Genomic DNA, 15,466 nt, shown 5'->3' on the forward strand with positions numbered 1-15,466 from the left:
GCATAATTCCATTTAGATGAAATGTCCAGAATAGGCAGATCCAGAGACCAAAGTAGATTAGTGGTTGCGGGGGCTGTGAAGAGAGAAAAGGGGGAGTAACTGTTAATGGGCATGAGTTTTCTTTTAAGGGTGATGAAATGTCCTGGAATTAGACAGTGGTAGTGGTTGTACAACAATGTGAATGTACTAATTCATAGCATACAGAATTGTATAATTGAAAATAGTAAAAATGATGTTTACATTATTGTGCATTTTACCTCAATAAAAAAAGTTTTTTAAAAAGTCTTGACTCTCCCTTGCATCCAATCTTCTCAAGAAAAGAGTCTTCCTAGGTGATTTCACCTACTCCTATTTACAGTCCTGGCAGACTCCCAGAAATGAGCCTATCCAATTGGGGGAGGGCACAAGCAGCATCCCTCCCTTTTGCACTCTTAGAAATTAATGACCTGGTCTTCTTCCTGCCCTTGCTTGACTGCCAGGGGCTATGTGAATTAAATTAATTTAAGAAATATTTATTAAGGGCCTAATTCATGCCAGGGACTGTTTTAATCCCTAGGGATGGTAGACTGCCCTCAGGAGACAATCAACAAATATAACAGTAGCAACTGATAACATGGGTTAGAAGAAAAGTAAAGTAAGAGAACAGAGTAGTAAAAGAGCCTTTAGGAAGTGACATTTGAATAAAGAGGTGAATGGAGGGAGAATTCCAGGCATATGAATGCCTGGAGGAAAAAAAATGTTCCAAGCAAATGAGATACCAAGTGCCAAGGCCCTGCAGAGGTAACATACAGCCATTTTTTAAAAACAGGAAGTGTTCTCGTACCTGGATAGCAATGAGTCAAGGGGTAAGTGGTAGGAAACTAGGTCTGAAAAGTAGCCAGGAAGGTAAGTCAGAATTCGATTCCACATGTGATTGAAGCCATCAGAGAGGGTTTTAAGCAGGGGAGTGACATGGTCTGACTTATTACTTAAATTAAGTCTCTAGCTGCTGTTTGTCCAAAGAGAGGCAGTTGGCAGGCCACTGCATAGTCTGGGTAACTCCTCTCTGAAAACAGGAGGCTGAACCACCTAGGAGAATACAGTAGGATTGCAGGCACTGCTAAAAGTCCACTGAAGGACTGTGGTCCCTATTTCAAGATGGGACCAGTCAGCACAGTTGTTTTTCTGTAGCTTCCTGGGTACAAGTGCAGAGTCAGAGGAAATGAACTTAACCAGTTAGTTTTGATAAGCAGTGTTCAAGCTGGGAGGTACTAGAGAACATGAGAATTAAGTAACAAGCGACTGGTGGGAATGAGTGAGAAACTCCAGGGAAACACAGCCCCACGAAATCTGCAGGTTAGTAGTGGCTGCAACCCCCCTGGAGGCTCTGCTCATGTCTTCCGGAAGCACAGGTAACAGTGGGCCGTGCCCCCACCCCAATTCCTGCCATCCCACTGGATAGATGGCTTGTAGCAGAAGCAGCAAGGAGTGCCTCCCGTGAGTGGCTGACAAGCAGAGCGGTTTTGAAATTTTGAAAGTGCTTCCACTTTGTAACTGTACAGAAGAGTCCTTGGAGGAGCAACCTGGAGGGGAGGGGGCTCTCCTTCCACAGTATGCTGCCACTGTATTCCTCTGGGTACTGCAGCATACCATCTGAGACAGGTAAATAACTGGTACCACACACAGCGATGTGGAAGCTAACAGGAAGGTAGGAGTGATGGCACAGGAATGGGCATGGGTTCCTCAGGGTAGCATTTCTCAAAGTGTGGGTCCCCCACAAAGACCATCAGAGAAACTTAACAGAAGTCCATGGGGGAAGGGAAGAAAAAAAAAAGAGGTTAGAGAGGGAGAGAGCCAAAGCATAAGAGGCTCTTAAAAACTGAGAACAAACTGAGGGTTGATGGGGGGTGGGAGGAAGGGGAGGGTGGGTGATGGGTATTGAGAAAGGCATCTTTTGGGATGAGCACTGGGTGTTGTATGGAAACCAATTTGACAATAAATTTCACATTAAAAAAACAAAAAACAAACAAACAAACAAAAGACCATCAGAGTCCTCCTGGTGGGGTCTAGAACACTGTTAACATCCAGATTCAAGGCTGACTGAATCAGACTCTTTGGTGGAGTCTACGTTATTACCAAATAGCTTCAGTGATTTCACGCATGCTGAAGATCCGTGGGTCGTCTCCCCTTCCCATTTGTGAATATGAAGGCTTTGATTCCTGAATACTAACTTGGCCACTCATCTCCCTTACTGAATTCTCTTGATGCTTCTAGTAGGTGTTTAGTTGATTCTCTCGCAATTTTACAAATAAACAATTATATTTTTTCTGCCAAGAAAAGTAATTTTTCCTATTTCTTTCCAAATTTTATTCTTTTTTTCCCCTGCATTGAGCCACACCCCTTAAAGAATACTAAATAGCAGTTGATAATGGATGCTCTCGTCTTGCTTCTCACTTTACTGGAAATGTGGCTAATACGCCCTTATTAAGCATAAGGCTGGCTACTGGGTTTGGTTGGGATAGGAGGGGAGTGTGTGTATGTGTACATGTATGTGTGTGTGCATCAACAGAGTATATAGTTTATCATGTTGAAGAAGTATTCAATATTCATAACATTGTTTTCAAAGTCAAGAATGAATTTTCAGATACCTTTTCAGCCTCTGTGTAGTTAGCAATTTTTACTTTTCATCTCTTAATATAGTGAATTTCATTACCATATTTCTAATAGTGAAATAATTTTGCATTCCTGGAATAATTCCCACGTGGTTGCAGTGGTTATTCTTTCAATAAATTGCCAAATTCTATTTGCCAATATTTCAATTAGGATTTTTCCACTGCTATTTTATAAAGAATATTGGTCTGAAGTTCTAGCCTTTCTTGTTGTGTTTTGTTTTGTCTTAGCTGGCACTGTTGAGCTAGACAGTTAGGCTAGTTTTGATTGCCCAAAATAATGTGTTTCCTATTTTTCAAAGGTTCAATAAAATTTCTCTGTGATACCATCTAGGCCAAGTGCTTTTCTTCAGGGTGGTAGGGGGAGGTAATGGTAATTGGCTATTTGACTACTTGTCCTTTCACTTCTATAGCAATGGATCTTTTTTGGCAGTTTATATTTTCCTACAAAATCACCCAGTTTATCCTCATTCTGAAATAGTCTTCCTTGAGTTGAACAAAACAGTCCTTTATGAGAACCGTCATTTCCTAGGCGTCAGGCTTCCCTCACCGTCCAACTACATTCTGCATATTTGTGCTCTGCATTCGCACTTGCTCACATTGATTAGATTACATATTGGTTCTTCCTAAGAACAAGATCTTGGATTCTGCATGTTTTCTTCTATTAGTCTTCTGTTTTTCTAATTAATCTACTGATGCATTCATGTTCCTCCTTCAGACTTACTTTGTTATTCCTTTTCTAACTTCTTGTGTTGGAGACATGATTAATTTTCATGGTATCTATTAATATAGATACAAGATTAATGAATTTGTCTTCTCATAGGCTTTATGTTGCTTGTACTGCAATGCTTCAAGACAGAAATATACTATACAGTGTTTCCTAAATATTTTTGGTAACGTGAATTATCATGTGTATTCTATGAAACACACCTTGGGATATGCTGTTTTAGGTATTATGCCTTAGTTAAGAGTCTGTGTATTCTACAGGTTACTTTAATCTACTAGAAGTTTTTTATCTTGAATGTAATAAAAATTACTTAACATTTTTAAATATAATTAAAAATGTTTACCAAGTATTTTTATAAACTTGGAGTAAATAAACACTGAAAGATGGTGTGGATAGAGGAAGATATCTTTAGATTTACAGTTAGAGCAATTGGATTTAAGCTCCAAAAACTACCTATAAGCACTTTGGGAAAGAGGACTTAGTTTCTCTAAGATTCATCAGTGATATGAAAGATCTTGTCTGTATCAACTTTATCAACCTTATTCAAGTGGCAAACCAGAAGGAAATTATTGTGTTTTTCATGAAATATCCTATCTGTGTATTTTCAGTTAGATGTATATGTGTGTGCATATGAAGTGCTCTGTGAACTACAAAAACATTAGTAAAATGTTTTAAAGAAATTTCAAGTTTTTAATATGTCTTCACTAAATACTACGTGCTAGTAGTCTAGTGGCAGAGTCTTAAATTTAAGGAAATTATGGGTGTAGGGGATCAAATGATTTAAGAAAAACTTTTTGGAGAAAATTACAGAAAATATGGCTTATTTTTTCTTTGACTTGTAAGAAGATTCTCATTATCTAATTCTATCAATAGATCATCTTTGGTTATGGGTTGTCTGAGAATGTTCTTTGAAAACTAGTGCAAAGAATCTGTCAAGTCCTTTCAACAACAAAATGGTTCCAGAAAATATTTTAAATCCTCTCTTTCCTCATTAACTTAAGCCCCAAAGAACATGCTTTTAAGAAGTTTAAATGAAAAAAAAAAAAAAACAAACCCACAAATATATCAGATTTTTAGGAGAAGTTTCACACCCTTTTTGAATAAATTGGTTTTTTTGTAATGTCTAGAATAAGAGATTCCAATGGATGATTGTGTAGAATCTTCCAAGAGCTTTAGAAATGGCTCGCTTTGTTACAATGTCCAGCCCAGACATCTATTCCAGTGCCTTTGCTGATCAGAATTCACTATCAACTTTGGATGCTTGCCCACTTCAAATACTCCCAAAAGTAAGGAGACATTACATCAGCGGTGCTGCAGAAAGATTAATGTGCTTTGTTTGGAGATGTAAATGGTAATTATACTTATTGCATACTTCTAGTACTTAGTCTTTTTTACCTGAATCTAAGTAAATCTAGTCGTACATTTGCATAAATAATGTGTAGTTAACAGATATTCATTGGAATATAAAAAACTTAACTTGGCATTTTCCCAGCTAATTGTTTTTACAGCTTGACTTCACTTATGCATTAGCTACATTCATAAAAAGGTTTACATAAAGCAAATATTTTCATACTAAATCCCATTTTCCCACTGTTGCCCAATATTAAATCTTGAGTTGTATTTCTGTAAGAAAATGTTGGCTCCGACACATCATAAAATTCATAATTAAACATCTAAGTGCCAAGGAATAGATACACTTAATTACTTATAAACTACATTTTATCCTCTCACCTGCAATTAAAATTAAACATATGGATTAAACAAATGGGTAATCATTTGTTTCATATTCACACAATCATTTTTTTAAAATGCAGAATTTTGGGTGACTTCCATAGAAGCTGAGAGTGCAAACATAATTTATTAGCTAGAATTGCCACATGGAAATATGCTGCCAGATTCAAGTGATACAAGTAGTCTCAAATTATTGATAATCATCTTTTAAGGATTTTAAAAATACCTTCTGCTATTGGTAATACACTTGACATTTTATTATAATCCATACCAGACGATTAATTGGAATTATACAGATCATTTGGAGCCAATACCATTGTCTGACTCAACACTACTTTTCAAAGAAATGGGGAAAAGGACCTGATCAACTACCTGGATCCTTTTGCAGTATAAAAAGTAACTTTTGCCAAAATAAAAGAGTACCTGGGACTTTTAGAAAACTCTTCTACTTTTTTAACTACAATTACTTTGAGGTAATGCTAAGTAATTTAAAGTAATTTAAAGTAATTTATTTTTTTTCCTGCACAAATCCTCTGGGGAATACTATCTGGATTGCAATTATCTATGCTCTCCTTTTCCTGTATTGCTGCAGATAATCTAGGTATGCTTTTTATCAATAAGTCAGTGTGAACTATCTTACTCCAGGACGTACACTAAGCTAAGAACATCAAAACCTCTTTATCTTTGCCTGTGGCAAAATACCTGTACCTGAGGCAAAATCATGGCAACAAGACAATACTGGTAAAAACATGACACTGACAGGCAGTCTGACTACCATGCATGGAAATAGGTTGAGTAATACTTAGTATGACAGGCTAACAGTTCTGACCTCTGATTATGATTCCTCTTAACAATATAAATTAGAGAATGCATTTTACTCACACTGCAAATTCTTTCCAGTGAGCAAAATAGCTCTTAAGAATATTCTTAAATAAGTCTGTCATGATATCCTATTATTCCCAAAGAGCAGATGTTCACATGAGTTAGCACAGCACAGCAAAAAAAGCATAAGCCTGGAAAACATATAATCATGGGTTGGAGGGACAGCTCAGTCCTTCACTGGCCGTGTAAACCTGGACAAGTTATACACTGTGTCAGATCAGAGTAGGAAATCCTGATTGTTTGCCTTCCTTCTTCCTTGGCAACAAATCCATCATCCTTCTTAAACATCCCACAATGTTTCCATGATGCTTCAGCACCTCTCCTGCTTTTTATTATTCCCTGTAAAGAACCTAAGGGCTTTGTTACCAGCTCCTCAAACCTAGGGGCAATGCCACTAGCTCCACTACTATGTCTGCTTGGGAGAGGTCCAGGAAAGGGCCACAGTAACACTAGCAGATCCCTAGCCTTTCAACTGCCATGCTTGGTGGCATTTGTGGTCAGTGCTTATATCACCCCAGAGAGACTACTTCATGCTCCCTAGGAAAACTAACATTTGGCTCATCAATCATTCAAGAAGCCAACGCACTGCAAAAGATCAGGCAGTGTTCAGAAAATACCTTGATAAGTTCAGATATCAAGAAAACCAGTAAGGGGCCCCTGGGTGGCTCAGTCAGTTGAGTGTCGGACTCTTGATCTCAGCCCAGGTCATGATCTCCTGGTTCGTGAGTTCAAGCCACACATTAGGCTCTGCCTTGACAGTGGGGAGTTTGCTTGAGATTCTGTCTCTCCTCTCTGCCCTGTGCGCATGTGTGCACATGAGCTCTGCACCACCCCCCAAATAAATATTTTTAAAAAAGAAAACCAGTATAAACCAACTAAATAAACCTTTAGATAAATTAAATGTAAAATAATGAGTAATGTTAACTTTAACTTTTTAAATTCTCTTTATGTCTTCAAGGACATTTATTTCAGTTTCAGGTTACGTTCTATCTCTGTAGACTATTTTATGAACTGTCAGTCAACCACAGTGTAGGTGTCTAGTAACTCATTTATCTTTGAAGAAGTGCATCTTGACCGGAGAATGTGAGAATGTCAACAAATAATAAGGAAATAAAGAAAACAAGTGGGTCAAGGTTCTGCTAACTGAGGCCAAGAAAAAGCCTGGGAAATTAATGAATAATAAGCTCCCAGGAAACTCGAACTGCGAAAAGCAGTAAGCCATGATGCGAATAATACCTGAGATAATTACACAGTCCAAACATCACGGCCTAAGATTCTAAACCTGACCCAAAGGTAAAAGAGAATAGTGAAACAGTTGAAGTTGCTTATTTTTATCTCAATGAGAGAGGAGAGATGAGAAAAAGAGAGAGAAAAGATGTGCAAGCAAACAAGGGTGAAAAATACTTGATGATATTAAGATTGTTTTATTACATTACATTAGACTACTGAAACTCAACATAAAGAACTTACTTGGATTTAGGGAAGGTAAGAACACAAGATAGTTTTATTTTTGTTCTAAAATGAGATATGTAGACAACTAGTAAGTTCAGTACAGTAAAAAACCTCTTGCTGCCTTTATTGATTTGGAGAAAGCCTTCCATATATTCTTAAAGAAAGGATGTCAAGCAAAATCAAAAAGTCATTCAAACCTAGTGTGTATAAGGCTCCAGAAGTATTTGAGGAAGCAACATAGAGAATTCCGAAAATTTGAGACCCACATGGGAGTAAAGTAAGAATGCATCTTGAGCAAATTTTATTATTCTTTTTGTTATTCTCCTTAAAAAGTCACTCAAGAGAACAAAAGAAAGCCTTGTAAATAAGACTCTACAACCTTATTTGCAGAGGATGACACTTCTTTGAGACAAGACGACAAATCTGCAACGTAACCTGAGACTGCAAGACCCTGAGAATGCCGAAGCAGGAAGAGTGATCGAGACTGACAAGAGCATGACCATGGTGATCTCTCAGGAAGCAAAATCATTCCATACATGCATAAGAAATTCTGTCCAGAAACTGAACACTTCAGTGCTGGTGAACTTATGATGAAGTCAACTAAATGAAGAGCTAAACTTATAATCTTAGTTGTCATTTGGCTCTTGTTTTATCAAAATGTAATTCTAATAAAATCAAAATAAGGGTATTCTTTTACTTCCTGAGTCTAAGAAAGGCAGGACTCACTGCAAATGTCTGTGAATGTTGTATTAGACCATATACTTTCTTTAATAAAGCAAACAGTTTAGAGTAAATGATTCACATACTATTCTGGGAGCAGTGCTCTAGGAAGGCTGTGAAGGGACTGCTTTCTGCTCATGCACGGGGAAAAGGGAGTCTTATTCACTGTAGCCCTCGTGTCTTGTATGTGGCATGATACCTAGCACTTAAAAGGAGTCCAACTCATGGCTGTGAACTGAGAGAGTAATAACAGCTCACACTGAGCTTGCTATATTCCGGTACTGCACAAACAGCAACTCATCGAATTCTCACAGTAGCCCTAAGTGGTAAATACTGCTATTATTCCCATTTTTATAGCTGAGGAAACTGAAGAACAGAGAGGTTACACAACTTGGTGTAGGTGGAGCCAGACTGCAAATGAAGGTAGACTGACTACCGGTACACTGCATTACGACGGCCCTCTCGATGCAAGAGTGAGATTAGGAGGGGGAAGACTGGACCAGCAAGGACCAGGCTCTTAGTTTGCAGGAGCAGGGGGAGTCCAAAATAAAAGGATGGGCAAGATGAAATTCTTTTTAACTCTGTCTCAGATATAGCAATGTCTGTGAAAAGATAAATTTGATGTTTAATCATCTTTATACAATTAAACAAATACGTAACTATTAAAGTATAAATTTTCGTATTTGTTTTACATAAATGTCTAGAATTAATCCAGGTATGCATATTACTTTGGGGATATACTGCCGTAGATGTTAATCACATAGATGTGATTTCATGTTAAAAGGTTGGGGAAATGCTTCGTACACAAATAAACATGTTGTGTTAGTTTGTTAAAAAAAAAAAAAAAAGTAAACAGATGCATGTGGGATCTGCCTGGGGAAGGGCTAAGAGTGGATGCACCTAGTTACAGTTGGCTCCAGGTACTTTTCAACGTCTGGCATGACCAATGACCTTGAGGCAGCTGCACAATATACTGAGGACAGACTAAATCTGTAGTGTTCATCCTTGGCTACACAGTAAAATCAGCTGACTTACACAAATCTGTGAGAAAAAGACTGTTAAATCAATAGAAAAATAAGCAAAAATTATAACTTCACAACTCACAGAAAAAATGACTCATATATATAAGAGAAGATGATCAACTTGATTCATAAAGAAATACAAATTAAAATGCCAAAAAGGTATCATTTTTCACCTAATTATGTTGCCAAAAAGCCCCAAAAGATTCAAAATAGCTCCATCTCTAGTCTGGATTATCATAATAACCTCCTAACTATTCTCTTAGCACCAAAGTGAGCCTTTCAAAATGTAAGTCGGATCATGTCTCTGTTTTGCTCAAAACCGCAATGCTTCTACATCTCATCCAGAATAAAAGACAACATCCTTCCAACGGCCTAATACAGCTTTACACAGGTCTGGCTCCACACCGTACCAATGAGTTCAATCACACCATTCAACACTTATTCCACTCCAACCACACTGGCCTCCTTCCTGCTCCTCAAACTCACCAGACATGTTTCCACTTGGGGACTTCGCAGTGGCTAATCTCTTGCCTCTCCCACAGCATTCTCAAAACTCACTTGCTCTCCTTAGAGTCTTGCTCAAATCTCACCTTTTCAATAAAATCTCCCTATTTACAACTGTAATCTTCATCCTTTTTCTTCTACTCTACTTTCCATTTGTCCACAGTACTTCTTACCTTTGAATCTACTACAAAACATTTATTATATTTATTTTTAATGTATATTTATTTTGAGAGAGAGAGAAGTGTGAGTGAGGGAAGGGCAGAGAGAAAGGGAGACAGAGAATCCCAAGCAGGCTCCGTGCTGTCAGCACAGAGCCCAATGCAGGGCTCAATCTCATGAACCGTGAGATCATGACCTGAGCTGAAATCAAGAGTCAGATGTTTAACTGACGGAGCTACCCAGGCACGCCTGTATTTATTTTTTATTATCCATCTCACCCAACTAGAATGTAAGTTTCATCAGAGTAAAAATGTCTATTTTATTTATTGATGTATCTGAAGTACCTATAAGAATATCTCACACATGGCTAAATGTATGTGCAAAGACTCCAATATTTATAACAGCACTATCAACAATAGCTAAATTATGGAAAGAGCCCAAACTGATGAATGGATAAAGAAGATGTGGTGTATACACACACACGTGCGCGCACGTGCGCGCGTGTGCTGCAATATTACTTGGCGATCAAAAAGAATGAAATCTTGCCATGTGCAACAAGGTGGATGGAACTAGAGTATATTTATGCAAAGTGAAATAAATCAATCAGAGAAAAAACAAATACCATATGACTTCACTCATATGGAGCATTTAAGACAAAACAGATGAACAGATGAACACTGGGGAACCGAAGGAAAAATAAGATAAAACAAGAGAGAGAGGCAAACCATAAAACTCTTAACTATAGAGAAACACTAAGGGTTGCTGGGGCGGGGGGGAATGGGCTAAATAGGTGATGGGCATTAATGAGGGCACTTGTTGGGATGAGCACTAGGTGTTATATGTAAGTGATAAATCACTGAATTCTGCTCCTGAAACCAATTACTATACTATATGTTAACTAACTTGAATTTAAATAAAATCTTGAATAGATAGATATGTGCAAAGATATATACTGCAACATTGTTACAGAAAAACATTAGAGGCAACTAAATGTCCATGAATACAGAATTGGTTAAATAAATTATAGAATAAGTAGACAGGGAAATATTAAACAGTTCTTAAAGTAAGCAGCTATCCTGTTTTCAGGATGACTAAATTCTAATTAGACCAATCCTTTATGGGACACTATAAATTCTCAGCAAAATACAAAAAAACAATCATCCGAAGGCACTGAAGAGTAAACAAAACAGGCAGATACTGGGGTGGGGGTGGGGGGGGCAGTGGGAATAACACTGGAAAAAGGAACAGCACAGAATGAGTTTCTCTCTTTTTTTTTTTTTAACAGCTTAAACTTTAGGGAGGGTCCAGTCTATTCCATAAAGAGCAGCTAAAGTGCCAACAGAAAAGCCTTACTAGCCTGAAGGCCCAGAGATAAGGGTTCAAAGCAACCAAGGTCAGTAGGAAATGAAGGAGAAAATCTTAGAAATAACAGATCTAGAAAGGAAGAGCCCCAAATTCTGTGTATAAAACTCTGCCCAAATCTCTACCTGATGTTTGAACTACACAGGCATAGGACAGACTCTAAACAACACAGGTAAGAGATAAAAATTTGAGCAAATATATATATGTGTGTGTGTGTGTGTGTGTGTGTGTGTGTGTGTGTATGTGTGTGTGTGTATATATATATTTTTTTTTACATATTTACATATACATACACACACACACACACACACACACACACACACACTTTGTTGGTAGGCTTCAGCCAAATTAACTGCCTGCTTAAAAAACTGTTCGCTATACTTCAGACGGACATCACAAAATCCAGTTTCTAGCCAATTTACAATGTCAAGAATGCAATCCAAAATTACTAAATATATGAAGAAGTAGGAAGAAAATGATCCATTCTCATGATAAAAGACAATCAACAGAAGCAACCCTGAAATGACCCAGATGTTAGAATTAGCAAACAGCTACACTGTGCTCAAAAATATAAAAGAATATATGCCCTTAATGAATAAATGTACGGGAAATCTTATCAGAGAACAGAAACTACAAAATGAAAGGCTAAATGGAAATTCTAGCCATATATATGGCTAGAGACAACTAAATATATTCCAATTTTAAATTCACTAGCTAGGCATAATAACAGAAAGAGGATGACAAAGGAGTCAAGGTTAATCAGTAGAAATTATACAAACCAAAGAACAGAGAGGGAAAAAGATTGAAAAAAATGAATGGAGCCTTACGGACCTGTGAGATAATATTAAAAAGTCTAACAGATGGAGAGAAGTGAAAAAAAAGAAGGCAGAAAAATATTAAAAGACATAAAGGCTAAAAAAAATCTTTTGGTTAAAGACATGCTTACAAAGTCAGTAAGTTCAGTGAGCTACGTTACTATAAAGGAAACCACAAAGGCACATTATACTTGAACTGCTCAAAGCCAAAATGACATTGCATGAAGGGAACAAAAATTCCAATAATGGTTGACTTCCCTTTTTTTGGTGAGTTAAGGTATTTATTTATATTTACTTATTTATTAAATGGCTGACCTCTCATGAGAAAAAAAAAAAAAAAAAAAGAGGCCATAAGACCTAAGACATACTATGACACTGTAAAATCTTTAAAGTGCTGTAAGTAAAAAAACCTGAAAACTTAGAATTCTATATTCATTGAAAATATCCTTCAAAAATGAAGGCAAAATAAGATATTTTCAGTTAATGAAAATTAAAAGAATCCATTGCCAGCAGACTTGTACTACCAGAAATTCTAAAGGATGTTTGGGCTGAAGGGAAGTAAAGCTAGATGGAAACCTACCTCTTCAGATAGGAACAGATGTATGAGGTATGGTAAATTTGTGAATATTTATGAAAGACTATTTTTTCCTTTATTTTCTTTAAGACATATAGACTATTTAAGCCAAAATTATGACATTATGAGGTTCATAATGTATGTAAACAAATGACAACTACAGTATAACAGATGTGCTGAGGCATTAAATAGACCTATATTGTTATAGGTTCCTGAATTTTCATACTGAAGTTAGAAAAGATGATGTAGCTCTTTATATACTAATATGGAATGATCTATGGGGTACCTGGGTGGCTCAGTCGGTTAAGTGTCTGACTCTTGGTTTCAGCCCAGGTCATGTTCTCATGGTTCGTGCGTTCCAGCCACACATCTGGCTTTGTGCTGACAGTGGAGACTGCTTTGGATTCTGTCTCCCTCTCTCTACTCCTTCCCCACCTGCACTCTCTCTCTCTCTCAAAATTAAACATTAAAAAAAATTTTTTTAATACAGAATGATCTTTTAAGGCATATTTCAAATTTAAAAAAGAGATTGAGGGTGCCTGGGTAGCTCAGTCAGTTAAGTATCCAACTCTTGATTTCAGCTCAGGTCATGATCTCACAATTCGTGGGTTCAAGCTCCACAATGGGCTCCATGCTGGCAGTGGGGAGCCTGCTTGGGATTCCCTCTCTCCCTCTCCCCCCCCCCCCCCGTGCCCCTCCCCTGCTTGCTCTCACTCTCTCTCTAAAATAAATAAAAACCTAAAAAAAAAAAAGAGATTGAGGAGATTATTACAGAATGATACTTAAAGTACATACAGCTAGAGAATATCCTAAAAGGATACACATGAAACTAGCAAGGGCAGAATAGGTACTGGAATGCAGGGGTGGCATAACATTCAAGTTTTTAAAATTGTGTACTATATGGAATATAAATATAGAGAGAGAATAGAATATATATAGAATATATATAGAATATAAGTTGTTTCCATCTCTGCCCCTCCCCCACTCACACACTCACACACTCACGCGCGTGCACACACACACACACACACACACACACTCTCTCTCTCTCTCTCTCTCTCTCTCTTTCTCTCAAAAATAAACATTAAAAAATAATAATAAATAAAAAGAAAAGAAAAAGATTCTCCTCTTTTTTTCAAGTAACAGCTATTCTATCCCAAGGGAGAATAGTATTGCAGGTACTGATATTTTAATCACTTTTTGATTAATTAAGCCAACTATATACAGTAAAAATACTACTTGAGTCCTTTGAAATACTATTTTTAAAAAAGATTTAGTCCATCAGAGTAGCTTCAAATATAATTGCAATGTTTTGAATTTAAATCTAAGTTAGTTAACATATAGTGTAATAATGGTTTCAGGAGTAGAATTTAGTGATTCATCACTTACATATAACACCCAGTGCTCATCCCAACAAGTTCCCTCCTTATTGCTAATCACCCATTTAGCCCATCACTGCACCTGCCCCCTCCAGCAGCCCTCAGTTTGTTCTCTGTATAAGAGTCTCTTATGGTTTGCATCCCTCTCTATTTTTATCTTATTTTCACTGGACGTTTAACACAGTTACATCCACTAAAATTCTAGACTTAATATTTTTTCAAAGTATTCTTAAGTATCTCATAGCTTACTTATTTTAAAAACTCTTCATTTGGGTACCTGTGACATTCCTGGGCAAATGGAATGAAATTAACCACCTCTGAGAACACAAAAAGTATTTGTTGAACATACAAATGATTTCCATAAGAAAATACCACAATATGTTTTTGAATTCCTAAAAGTTGATATAAATTTTAACTGTTATTCTGGTGCAAAAAAAAAAAAAAGTAGAATTTCAAACTCTTTTTACATAAAGTTCAAATGATATTATTTACAATGTATCCATCTTGGTGTTACAGTTTAATATAGAAAATCTTTTCTGGGGCGCCTGGGTGGCGCAGTCGGTTAAGCGTCCGACTTCAGCCAGGTCACGATCTCGCGGTCCGTGAGTTCGAGCCCCGCGTCGGGCTCTGGGCTGATGGCTCGGAGCCTGGAGCCTGTTTCCGATTCTGTGTCTCCCTCTCTCTCTGCCCCTCCCCCGTTCACGCTCTGTCTCTCTCTGTCCCAAAAATAAATAAAAAACGTTGAAAAAAAAAATTAAAAAAAAAAAAAAAGAAAATCTTTTCTATGTGATGACATGAATTTTACTATTTCCTGTAGGTTTTGGATTCCTCTGAGTTTTAAATCCACTTACCAATCTACTTTAATACTGTATTTTCATCAATTTATCTTTATACCTACACCAACAAAGGAGTAAGACCACAATTAGTGAATACTCACAAATTCTTTAATCATGGACACTGTGAATAATGTTTCTATGCCCTCCCTCTTTGAAGGGAGGATATGATCCTAGTTTCACCTCTAATAACAAGGATAATTTATTATGAAAAAAATCTGTGAAAGCAATAAGACACTAAAATGAAAAATATGGAAGCCTAGGTACATTCAGCTAGTTTTCTTCCTCATAAGTGAAGTGTTAATAGTGAGGGATTAATGAGCCATTCCTAGTACCTATTCTCTACAACCTCAGATGACTCAGGATGAAAATAAATTTCTGTATCACAAATGAAACTAAATATTGTATTGAAAAGGACATGTTGAAGCACGTTAGCGGTATTTACATATCTCAAGCTACTTCTTAACTTCATATTTTACATAATTTAGAACAAGGCATACATTACTTTTACTTCTACCAAACCATAAAATTTATAAAAAGAAATAAATTCATCTGCAAAACCATTCCTATATTTGGAAACAAAAAAGTGAAATGAATTGTCTTAAGAGACAAGAAGAGGGCTACTGAACAGAATATATAATAGAATCTTAAAATTAAA

General features: G+C 36.9%; 1 protein-coding gene and 1 long non-coding RNA gene across 16 annotated transcripts in view; one reads left to right on the forward strand and one right to left on the reverse strand.

Annotated features, from left to right (window-relative positions):
• The window catches only part of STAU2 (staufen double-stranded RNA binding protein 2), a 306,645-nt gene that overhangs the window by 201,226 nt on the left and 89,953 nt on the right, over window positions 1-15,466 (reverse strand). The gene's annotated exons all lie outside the window — the stretch shown is intronic.
• Window positions 1,259-8,234, forward strand: LOC109269353 (uncharacterized). The gene is made up of 2 exons (XR_002081039.2): window positions 1,259-1,391; window positions 7,831-8,234. It is a non-coding gene; the product is annotated as an uncharacterized LOC109269353 (long non-coding RNA).

This window comes from Panthera pardus, unplaced genomic scaffold (assembly GCF_024362965.1).
Source record: "Panthera pardus isolate Hobbes unplaced genomic scaffold, ASM2436296v1 HiC_scaffold_7, whole genome shotgun sequence".
NCBI classification, from domain to species: Eukaryota; Metazoa; Chordata; class Mammalia; order Carnivora; family Felidae; genus Panthera; species Panthera pardus.